The sequence below is a fragment of the Gossypium hirsutum genome, chromosome D13 (assembly GCF_007990345.1).
Source record: "Gossypium hirsutum isolate 1008001.06 chromosome D13, Gossypium_hirsutum_v2.1, whole genome shotgun sequence".
NCBI lineage: Eukaryota > Viridiplantae > Streptophyta > Magnoliopsida > Malvales > Malvaceae > Gossypium > Gossypium hirsutum.
Window position 1 is genome coordinate 31987520 of NC_053449.1, and position 13462 is coordinate 32000981.

The 13462-nt window shown below is 29.4% G+C and overlaps 1 pseudogene; it reads right to left on the reverse strand.

The window, feature by feature from the left end:
* Window positions 1–6314: 6314 nt before the first annotated feature.
* On the reverse strand, window positions 6315–12447 carry LOC107926485 (non-specific phospholipase C3-like; annotated as a pseudogene).
* Window positions 12448–13462: the final 1015 nt, after the last annotated feature.

Here is a 13462-nt window from a genome sequence, read left to right on the forward strand (position 1 = left end):
GTCAATAAAAGACTCAAATTACCCTTTTTATTTAATGTAAATGAAATTCTAAAAACTCAACTAAAACATAATAAAAATGCTTGTATTCAGGCTCCTCAAGTGAGAAAACTAGTTTAATCTACTACACTGAATTACGACTGATCAGCTTGCCAAACCACCAAGCTCGCCTAATGCAGACTTCGTTCGAAGGCATACTCAAGGAATTCTTATACTTAGTAGAACTTAATACCTTCCTACTCTAGACTTACTCTATATGCCTTACTTCTATATACAATATTTGAACACTAAGGCTTCGCCGGGTAGGACATAGCTTAAGCTCTCAGGATTTTGAAAACATAAAAATTATGAGAAAAATACTAAATTGAACTAACCAAATTGAAGCTTGAAAACTTAAAACTCCATGGCCGAACCTCTTTATTCTCCTTCCCTTGGTTTTCATTGCATGAAGAAAGATGAAAATGTTTTGTTCTTTTATTTTCACTATCTATATTTTATTACTTATATTTTAGTAAATTTATTTATTTTAAATTAAATTTTTATAACATTTTTAACCATCAAACTCGTTGTTACCGTGCACTATTATTAAATAAATGGTTTAATTTCCTTATGATTCCCTTTGTCATGTTCTACATTTTGATTTAATAATAATTGAACTTTTGACACTTTTACGATTTAATCCATATACCCTAATTAAGCACTAATTCAACAAAATTACCTGACCGAGATTTAATTTGCTCCTAATATAACTTCATAAATACTTAATAAAACTATTTATGGGTTAGGATTATGGAAATGGGGTTTCAAAACCACACATCCTAACACCACTAACTTTTGGATCGTTACACTTCCAAAAGTGAGAAAAAGAGAAGAATTGGGTACTTAGGGGGGAAATTGTAGAGGCTCGAAGTAAGCTAGATTTGAGGTTGTATAGCATAAAAATAACTATATCTTTCCATGCCTTAAACCAAGCCCCATTACAACCTTGTTAAACACCTATTAGTTTAAAATTTTATGCCTGCTACATTAATGGAGTGGAATTATTAAGTTCAACATTTGAAGACATAATTTAACCCTTAGGATTGTTGCTTAGCTTAATCAAGAGAAACAAAAATTGATGGGGAAGAACTTAGTGCACAATCATGGGGAGAAGGCATTCAATTCATGAACTTTGTTAGCACTTTAATACTTGACAGAAATTGGATGATATATGTACTTAAGTTACAAGTGTGCAATTTTTATTTTTGAGCATAAAATTTTCTTAAGCATGGCCAAAATGGAGAATTAATTATGCTGGAGGGGGTTGAATTTAGATGTTTTAGCATTTGTTTAAAGGACATTACTCGGGACAAGCAATGAATTAAGTTTGGGGATGTGATAACTTATTTTCAACACTTTTTCGTATTTAATTTATGCAAATTCTGAGCAATTGATAATATTGTTTATAGTTTTTTTTATAATTTTTGTTATATTAAATTCTACTATGGAAAAGTGTCCATTTAATTAATTTTATGCTAAATTCAATTTTTTTTATATTTTTAAGGACTTAATATGAAATTTACACCTTTTTAGGGCATCTCAGTCCAGCTTCCTTGGGCTTCAACAAGGCAATTCAACCTAGAGGAGCCCAACCATCCAACCAAGGGTAAAATGGTCCAGAAGACTCATTCCTTGAATCAAGAAATATTTTCCTCCTCCTTTCAAGGGACAACAACCACCAATAGAGAGAATCAAGGATGACATATTCCAAAAATAGAAAATTCAACCTTTCCACTCCCACTAATCAAGGTCAGCCACACAAGGGAGATTTTGAAGGGATTCCCGTGCTAAAAATATCATGGGACGTTAGGAGCATCTCTACTAGAAATATGCCCTCATCCTCACTATTTAATACATTTTCATCAACTAAACTTAAACATTTCAATACCATTTGGCATATTAACCTAAACATTCAAATGCCTATTTTTACTTATACCAGATCAATCAAAATATGTCATTTCACTTTCAATACATGCACCATTCATTCGTCAACACTTTTATGACATAATCCATGAACCAAACATACCATTCATTAATATGTAACTTAAGCGTATCAACAAGTTATACCTTTTCAACTAGGTACCAACCAATTCCAAATCTTGCATTTGTAATTCACATACTAACTGTTAGGTTCATGTTTTAACTTACCAAAGCATCCAACATTACATAGTCAAGTATTAACCAAGTCATTAGCCATGTACATCATTCAAATTCAACATATACCAAAATCATTTACATGTTCAATTTAACAAGACTTTCATACATTTAAGTAAGTAACATGTCAACTATATACATGACACAAACTATGACTCAAAATGTTCAAAAGCTACCAAATCGGTGATAGGGTAGTGTGAGCTTCGAATGATTCGACTTAACACATTCCGCAAGGTGACAATCTACAAAGGAAAGGGAAAACAACGGGATAAGCATATATGATGCTTAGTAAGTTCATAGGCATTAAACAAAACTTACCTTAACTTTCAAATAAATACAAAAAGCCAACATAACTTGAGCATGGTTTAGCTGGACATGGCAAGTCACAGCATCAACAAGGTGAGTTTTAGCATAAAATCTAAACATGTAATATCACAAGTATTTAACATATAAATTCATGCTATAATAGGTAACAAACTTAAATCTCATTCAATTCAAGAGTGATATAATCACATATATATATCAAAGGCTTTATACTCAGATCATTAAATATTCCTTTATTTGAACATCGAATTCATTTCATGTCATTTCAATTTCTCGTTTCATATAAATTGCTTTGCCCGATGAACCCTAGTAAATGAACTCAGATACACAGGTGACTACACCACACCAGCGCACCAAAGTGCAAAGCCTGTAGGCATCATATGCATATTCACATGCTAATACATCCCTCCACCACACTAAGGTCTTTGTAGAGATGAATAATACTCGATGATCCACAAAAAATGTTGGATCTCGGTTTAACCTGTGGCAACCTCTGTACAAACACATATCCCATACAAGCGTGCATAAGACCCTATTGGCATGCCAATCATATCCTAACCTCTACTAAGTTCAAACGGACATCTATTACATAATTTAACATTCCTTTACAATTTACTCCAAATCTCACATTTTTGTACCAATTCAATTTACAATCAAACATATATATAATTCAAATGCATTCAATCTAAGTTATAAATACCATATGAGCTTACCTAGTCAAAACAACAAGCAAATTGAATCTTCAAGGACTAATCGACAATTATGGTTTTTCCCCGGTTATCTTCAGTTTGATTCAATTCTTAATCTAAATAATTATTTTAGACAATTCACTAGTACCAAATATTTTTATATCATTTCATGATATGCATGAACCTATTTAATTCCACTTTTTGAATGCCCTTTAAGTTTGTCATTTTATTTAATTTAGTCCCCGAAACCGAAATAACAATATCTTTCAAATTTGAGCTTCGATTTCAAAATTGATCTCAATTTCATCCATATAGACCCCCTACTATCTATTATTAAATAAATTTCACATTAATTTTATAATTTATTCACTTTAGTCCTTTTGAGCAAGACTAACAATTAAACATTACAATCTAGTCCTTTTCACTTCTAAGCTTAAAATATATCAATTTAACACTAATTTCTTCAAGATATCATCAATGGAAACTTCCAAAAACTTCAAAAATTTGCAAATTGGTACATGGGCTAGTTAAATCAAGCTCCCAAGACCTCAAAAACATAAAACTTACAAGAAAAATGACTTAATTGAACTTACAAATTAGGGTCAAATGTTTGAAGCTTCCTTAAGGGTTTTCTTTCTTTCTTTGTTCGATGGAGAAGATGAATAGAAAATGGCATTTTTAATTCTTTATTTTATCATATATAGTTGGATTAGGGATTAGTTAATTAGGTTTAATTAATTTAATTATACTTAATTAACAAAAAACTAATAATTAAACTTAGTTAATAGAGAAATCATCACCATCCACTAACCATAATAGAAAACTGGTTTGATTACCATTTTGGATCTTTGGTTAATTGCAATTTACGTCCTTAATTCTTTGACCAATTAAAAATCTATAGTGATAAAACTTTTACAATTTAGTCATTGTACCTTAATTAAGAAATTACTAGAAAAAATTGAAGGAATAAACTTTAATATTCTATTATACTAACTCTGTAAATATTTTAATTTAATATTTACATATTCGATTTACGGAAATGGGGTTCCGAAATTACTTTTTTTGGTACCACTGAAAATCAAACTGTTACATAGTCAACTTATTTAAATATTCATAATAATATAATTTTTCCAAACTTAAAGCATAAGAGAAGTATGAGTATCCAAGGTACTTACCTCTTGGATGCACAAAAACACAAAATCAAGCTTCCATATTCTTCAATTCACCCTCATCTAAGCTTGAGATTCCATTTCTCAACATTTCCTCATTTTCATACACAAAAATATTTACACATAATCTATCCAAGCTTTTCCATGTAACTAATCTCAAAAATCAAGTTAAGAGAGATGAAAAGCACTATTTCTTCCTCTTTGAAGCTTTCTTACTCTAGCTTTATTTTCTCTCTTAAGAAAGCGTGAAACCTTAGGCTAAAATTTGAGAGATTGATGATGGAAATACGTTTAAAAGATGATTTTTCAAGTGATTTCAACAAAACTTATGGTTTAGGTGTTGGGCTTTTAAGAGATTTGAAGAGAAAAGCAAAGAAAAATGGAGAAGAAATTAGAACTATTTGGAAGAGGGAAGGTCACAACAGCTTGCTGGAAGGAAGATGGCATTTTTCTCTCTTTTTCCCTTTATTTTATCCATTTAAAAGTCTCAAGTCAAAGTTTGGCCAAACCCAGTTAAATTGTATGATTCACATTCAATCTCTTCATAAAAATCACATTCAATGGTCCAAAATAATCCTTATATCAAATATCACGTAAAAATAATATTTCCAATGTATAATTATTGATAAATGACTAAAATGCCCTTGTATGGGAAAATTATCATTTTGCCCTCTTTTGCCTCAAAGCCCATTTTCTTTACAACAATAAGCACTTATCTATTCCAAATATCATAATTCACCTTCAATAGAAATCCATGAATAGTGAAAATTACAATTTTACCCATTTCCCAATAAAATGAGAAATTTACAGTTTAGTGCTTGTAATTTCAAATCTTTCCAGTTTGGTCCCAAAATTGATTTTCCTCATTCCAAAGCATACTCCAACTTATTCTCATACCAAAAAATCAATAATACTTCAAATTATCTTTTTAGTCAAATTTAGACTTTAGTTCTCAAACTTTTTAGATTTTGCAATTTAGTCTTTTTTTTGTCACATTTTCATTTCTTGAGCAAAGCTGAGCTTTTGTCAAAATTCTCATACCTCTTGAGCAAAGTTGAGTTCTTGCACAAATTTCTTCTTCTAAAAGAACTCATTGCACGCTTCGATAGTTGCAATAAACTCAAATTCTGTAGTGGATAAAACAATACATTTCTACAATCTAGATTGCCAACCCATAAGTTCCCCTGCAAAAGTGATCATGTAACTTGATACGTCATATTTCGATATGAAAAATTAGGCTCTTTTCATACTTAAAGAGCTTAATTCCGAGCGGTGTTTTGAGTCTTTTATCGTTTTTTCGCATTTAGATTAGAATTTACTAACATTGCACTTTTTATTTATTTCCTATGTTATTTTCAATAAAAATATCAATTATATGTGAAATTGAGCTTAATGTATCGCTAAGGCACTTTCAAGGACTTAACTAAAGGAAGGAATCAAACGAGCAGCTTTGCCGTTGTAACCTCGGGATGTTGCATGTGGTAGGATTTGAACATATGCTATTTACATCAATAAATAATCATAAACTTACTACTAAACCAAAACTTTATTTTAATATAATTTTTACATTTTCATTGTATTATACATACTTTATTATCTCTATTAATTGTATTATTGATAATGTTGTTGATTGAGTTTGCGTTATTAGTTAATTAGACACTAATTCAAGATCAATGAAAACACCATAATCAACAATTGTAGTGTATTTAGTGTTTTTAATATGATGTATTTACATGTTTAATTTTCATTTTACTCACAATTTAATCTTTTTTCTATTTTAGTATCGTATATATATTTTATGTATTATTATTAATTAATTTCAAACTATACGTTTAATTATTTATTGTATATTTCAAAATAACATTTGCATTTTAATACATATTTTTTATACACATAATTTATAATAAGAAGAAGAAGAAGAAGAAGAATAGCCACCTCATGATGCGAAAAAAGAAAGTCAATCAAATTTAAAATGCGGTAACATGACACGATTCTCACAAACTTGTCTCGTCAAAGTAGCTACGCATGCTAACTTTTCAAACCCCAAATCTCTTCAAATTGCAAACATATAGGGAAAAAAGGATTGATGGAAGCTTGGCAGATAATTGATGATCATGTTTTTGTAGATCAACGATCACAAACCAAACAGGAGAAAACTTTTTGCATGAAAGTTTTGGAAGCTGTTGTCCTCCTAGTTGATGCATCAGCTGAAACAGTATCTTCAACTTCATTAATTTCCTTAGCTTTCTGGCCGTCATCATAGAATTTTTTGAAGGCATCTTCAACGTACTTGAGACCAGATGAGACCGTCATGTTTTCGACAAGATTGAATGGATCTCCTTTCAATGCTGCTGCTGCTTGCACTAGCTCTTCTTGAAAATCCCTTAGTTTTGCTGTTTCTTTTGCATCAGTGTCTCTCATTTTCACTGGATCTGCCAGTTTTTCTACATTTTTATGCAGTAATTATTATTATAGCTTTCAATCACTTTACTGCGAAAAAAAAACAACCGTAGGGTGTTTAGATAGTTGAATTTACCTGGACAGTCCGTTCTTGGGGTGCTTCGATTGACAACAATATCAAAGGAACCAGCCCACGCATCACGCTTTGTTAGAAATTCTTTGAGATTGAAAATCTTCTTAAGTGTTGCTGCAATGGAGGAATGCTCGAACTCTGATGTAGGATCTGGCCCTGATGGCCTATGCAACACTGAATTCAGCATACTCAATGTCAGCCACATTTTTATCCAAACCAATCTGAGTAAGCTTGGTTATAAGCAACATATCATAATCTTGCATCCGGACTTACCTGTTCCAGGCTCAATCCAAGGGGAAACCATAATGGCAGGAACCCTGCAACCAAGACGATCAAACTTGAAGTTATAAGGCTCAGGACCGACAATATCATCGGGGCTAGGGACTCCGGTTGGTGTCGGAACATGGTCATAGAAACCACCATGTTCATCATATATGACCAGGAACAAGATTTCATTCCATTGAGGACTTGATCTGAGCGCTTCATAGATTTCCTTCACAAGCTTCTGGCCCTCTGAGACGTCATGGGAAGGGTGGTCCTCGTTTGCAGCAGCTGTTAAAATGTCAAAATATCTGGGCTCAATCACCACATAATTTGGTAGCTTCCCATCCTTACAGTGACGCTTGAAGCTTAGATCGTATTGATGGAAATTGTCCACATATTTCAAGTGCCTAAGCTTCCTGATATTAATTAATGAAACCATATTATCAGCATCAATTAATTCATATTAGTACATCTCTTCTATTATATGATCTTTGTAAGAATAATGAGATTTATTTACGTCTCTTTTCTTTCATTTGTAGATGGATTTGGATTTTTTTTTCTCCAATCCACCGAATCTAAGTGATTTTATTTGTTATTAAGTTTTCTTTTTTAATTTTTTTATCTATAAATGTTTGAGATTCAAAAACAAAATTAATAAAAGTTGAAATAAAGTAAAATAAACATTTTCCCTTAGATATATCCAATAAAAATGTTGAATAATTGCATTGAGTCTTAGCTCGATTAGCATGGACATTGTTGTCTATGCAAGAGGACGTGAGTTTGAGTGCGTTCAACCACATTATCCTCTTATTTATAAGTTGGGGAGAAGTTATATGTAGTTTTAAATATTATATATACTAGATTATATCAATATATATTTATAAATGACTTATTTAACAATTAAATTATAGGTAAAATGGTAAAATATTTATAATCAGACCCTCATCATTTTCATGTTCAATCATTAGATATTTAGTTTTTTAGTTGATTTATTTAAATATTTTATATAAAAATAGTAAAAGATAATAACACAATTATATTAATATTCATTACTTTGTTAAAAAAATTATTTTTAGGTAATTTTTTTTGTTTAAATTGATGTCGAATTCACCTATGACGCCAATTTAATCAGCTGCATTATGTAAGTACCAGATTATGGCACACCAGGATAGGTAGGGGACATGCTCCCTCCCCCTCCCCCTCCCCCTAAATGGAACATTGCTCCTTAGACCTCTCTAAAATCAACAAAATTATAAGTTAATACAAAGTAAAATTATAGTTTGCCCTTAAAATGACAAATTTTTTATTCAAACTTTCTAACAATTATAATGATGTAAGCTAACATAATGGTGAAATTACATTTTAGCTTATAGAAATATATAGTTTAATTTCAGTCTCAAAATTTTTGACTTTGCCCTTGGCATCCTCGAAAATATATTATGTAAGAAATATATTTATAAAAAAAAATTAATATGAAAAACAAATGAGGTTTTGATTATTTTATAAAAACAATGAGAATTCAAATATTATAATATGTGGCTATTTTTTAAAATTTTACAGTAATATTAATTATTTTATAAAAAATATTTTTAATAATACGATAAATAATAAGCCATACCAACACAATTAAACATTTAAAAGAATAGTAATTATAGATAAACACTAACTTTAAATTTTACTTGACGTGTAATTATAGATGAATTAGTTGAAAGTTTGATTGAAAATACAAAAATTTCTTCTTTGAACACGTTACGTGTAATGTAGATCTAAAAATTGGCACCCAAAGTCAAGGAATCTTATTAGAAAGAAACAAAAATAACTTTACCTAAAACAAACACAAATCATTAAACTAAATGTAAAATATTAAACTTTGAATAAGATATGGTTTTGGAGAAAAAAACTTTGTATATATCTAAAAGGTAGGTAATAATAATAAAGAATTCAGCAGTAGTCATGATGTTTTTAATGATATTGAAAGGGTGTCATGATTTTAATTGGTCCCTGTTTATTGCTTTTCGTTAGCTATTGTTACCTTCACACTAGGAAAAAGGAAAAAATGAATTTTTAATTCATTTATTTTTGAAATGTCGTGTATTTTAATCTCTTAATAATTGATATTGTTTTATGAATAGTTAGTATTAATTTTTTTGGATTAAATAGTTAAAATTTTAAAGTTATTATATGTTTTAAGTTTATATTTAGAATTTAATTTTTAATTTAGTTTTTTTTTGAATTTAAAAATTAGGCCTAATTATTGACATCGTTAAATTTTTCTATTAAATTTGCTTTGTATGACATTTTAAAATTAAAAAAAATACTCACTCGATAATCATGTAATAAAAAATATCATTACAATATAAATATTGGCATTTTAATGATGTTAATAATTCTTTAAATTTACTTTGGTATTTTAATTAGGATAAACTATTTGATTAACTAATAACATTATAAACATTGAAGTATCAAATTATATAAAATATTCAAATATAAAGATCAAACCTCAAATTTTAATATTATATAAGGAGCGGAATTGAAATTTAATCATTTTATATCAAAAAAATTAAGGACGGAAATTAAAAATTAACCATTACAATATAAAAAAGAAGTCAGCGTCAAAGAAGGAAGGCTTCCTTTTATATATAGTATAGATATGGTAGTTGGGTATTCAATTTATATGCTAGCATTTTTTTTAAAATATATCATCTCCAAAGATAAAAATATGAACGAGAGAAAAAGTGTTCACATCTACCGACTACCATAGTTACCTAATTGGAAGCAAAAAAAAAAATGAAAACCAACTTAGAGGTTCTGATTTTAACGTGCTTAAATATATAATATTTTCAATTTTATAGGTTGAGGGAAAAAATATATGTAAATAAATCCCAATCAAACATAAGAAAATTTCTTTTTGAACAATTGATTGGATAAAAAAACAATTTGTCAGTAACAGAAATATGGTAAAAAAGAATTCTTGAAGATGGATTGATGGAACTTGTCAATTTCAAAATTTAATCTTGAAACAATAAAAATTATGATATAAGAGATAATAAGTGTGGATGACCTCTTAATTTAATAGCAAAAGCATTATATTATAAATACAAAAGTTTGAGTTCAATTTTAAATAATATTATTCTCCACTCCTAATTATTAAGAAATCTTTTAGTTATATTTTTTTTGTAAGTATATAAAAAGGTGTATAGCAATATGATATTTAATTAATTTTAATATTAAAAAGTGAATAGTGTATGAAGCTTTGGATTTGGATTGACGAAGAAAAAGAAGAGCAGCAAGTGGTTATTGTGTATGAGCTTTATTGTTTTTTAAAGTGGTTTATTATATTTTTAAAATTTCAATTATATGGGAATGGGACCCTTTCAACATTATTGGATTCTTGTGGTTTTGGATGGTGATGAGCGAAATAATTAAATTCTAAACAATCTTATTATGCAGCTAAAGTAATTGACTTTAAATAATAGAACATGGCCAGCCTATCATGATTCGGAAGTTAGATGACTCTAATTTTAATTAAATAAATTTACATACAATTTACAAGAAGGATACCATCAACCTAGTGTAAAAAAAAATTCTATTGAAAAAAAATTCAATTAATCTCGTATATTTTGATTTTGGACATTCCTACTACTCTTATAAAAAAGATATTCCTTTAAAATGTGTTAATTTTTTTTTATTAATCCTTGTATTTTATAAAATTATGAATTTAATCTTTATATTTTAATTTGATCAATTTTAGTCTCGGTCCTTTTCGAATAGATCAAATTTTATCCCTGTAGTCTTTGAATTTTGAAATTTTAATTCTAACTCAAATAGTAGCAGTTAAATATGTTTGATTAAATTTTATTACTAATATTGTATTATGGGTTTAGTAGTAGATTTAGTCAATATTCTCTAATTGGTCATTTTAAATCCTTATACTTTCGAATTTTAAAAATTTAATCTTGACATAAATGATAATTGTTTATCTACTAACTTGAATTTTAGTGAGTAATATATAAACATATCAAACTGATATGACATTAAATATATAATAATATACTTGCTGCATTAGATTTTGGAATTTAATTAATAAATTTAGTAATTATTGTTTGGTGATTACTAAAATTTTAAATTTTAAAATATACAAAAACTAAAAATGACCAAATCAAAATATAGAGATTATTTCCACAACTTTTATAAAAAAAATATAGATTAATATTAGAATTTATTTATTTTGTATTATAGTTAAAAGAGTGAGGAAAAAAGGCCACATAAATAAAATTTTAGAAAATATATTATATAAATGAAAGGTAAGGGAAAATAATAGAAAACCAAAATCTGACCTCCATCTCAATAATGGAAAACTTTTGTGAGCTGATGTGTATCAAAAGTTTGAAAAAAGTGTATACGTGCAGAAATTAATTCAGATTAAGATTGATATTAAATAAATATAAATTAATATCATCAAAGGAAATAATATTTAAAAAATAAAATTAATACCGTAATTCTATAGAATAAAAATTAAGAATTCCAGAAGAGCTAAGTTAAAATTATTACCTGTAAAAAAGCGTAGATGGAAAAGATTGATAATAAATCCCAAAGCTATATCCATTCTCTTCCAATGATTCAAATATAGTTTTTTGAGGAAATCCTTCGATAAGCTGTTGTGTGTTGTTGCTCATGGCACCATGCGACGTCGCTGAGTGTACGTAAAGCCTGTTAGGCTGCGTCGACGCCGGCAACGACGCAAACCATCGATCACACACTGCGAACTCCGTCACTAACTGCTTAAACACTGGCACAGCCTCCGGTTTAATTCATTACGGTCTCCGACAGCCCCGGAGTTGTACGTTCAGCATTTTGTACAAAACCGTTCATTTTTATCTCCGGGTTCGGATCCGGGTTGTTGGTATCCCACGTTTTGCCGGATACTTGTTCGTATATGGCTTGGAAAGAGTGGTCGGGGTCGGGATCAACGTAGCCGGCGGTGTCCTTGAAGGTGATTTGGGTGGAGTTGGGGTCGGAGGTGGAAATGGGGTTGGATTCGGAGCCTGTCACACCGCCGATTTCTGGGTTTATAGTTTTGAACCAGCCTAACATGTGGTCAAAGGAACGGTTCTCTTGAACCAAGACAACCACTGTTTTGATTGGAGATGGAGTTGCAGAGCTTGTTTCAACTGCCATTGTTGATATCTTGGAGCTTTCTTGACAAGCTCTTTGTTTCTGGCAAAATGGGGATTTTTTTTCTCTTTTTGGCCAGAAGCAAAATGGGATTAGCTTAATGTTTTTGGCGCTGAAAGTTACCCATATTATATATTAATGAATGAGAATGATGTGAATATTTTAAGTAATTTTAAACATAGGTGTTTTTGGCTTCCTAAAAAAACAAAAAACATGTGTTTTTGGCTAAAGTTCAAAACCTTTAATCATTTCATCTCCTCTCGATATTTTAATACATTGAATATAATAATAAGTTATATACGTGCACTGAGCATTAACGTTTAGTTAATTTTAATAAAATATTTTAATTTATACAATTAACAGAAGTAATCATTATTTATAAGATATTAGAAATTTTATCACTTGAATATACTTATAGAAACTATGTATTTAAAATACAAATATGTATTTAAAAATAATATATCATAAATAATGAAACTTTTGACAATCTTTTGGCACAATGACAAAAGTATTTTATCGTAGGTATAAAAGCTTAAGTTCAACTCCAAGCGATCCTAAACACTCTCATGCTCCACCTCCAGTCATAATAATAATAATAATAATAATAATAATAACAACAACAACAACAATAATAACAACAACAGATGGAATATATACGATATTAAACTTTAAAAAATGACACCAATTTTGATTAACTTATACACTAACCCAATCAATAGTACAAAAAAAAATCAAAATAAGGCTTTGATTGGGTGGTAATTTAAGGTTTTACCAATACAATTGGCATGAGTTTGTATTTCATTAGACGTGTTCATGGGTCGGGCTACTTGCCCAGCTCAAAGGCCCACTCGAAATTTGGGAGGGTTCAGGCAAAAATATTATACTCGAAAAATGGGCTTTGACAAACAAATTAGGCTTGTTTAAAATATGGGTTGAACTTGGGCTTGAACGTTCAAGACACAAGCTCGGCCTGACCCATTTTTAAGTTTGTAATATTTTATATTATGTTATTCTTATATATTATATATGTAACACACCACACTTGACTCAATCGTCAAATTTCAAATGTAAGATACCACATTCATTGACAAAGCAACTACAATTTCATTTATGCAAGC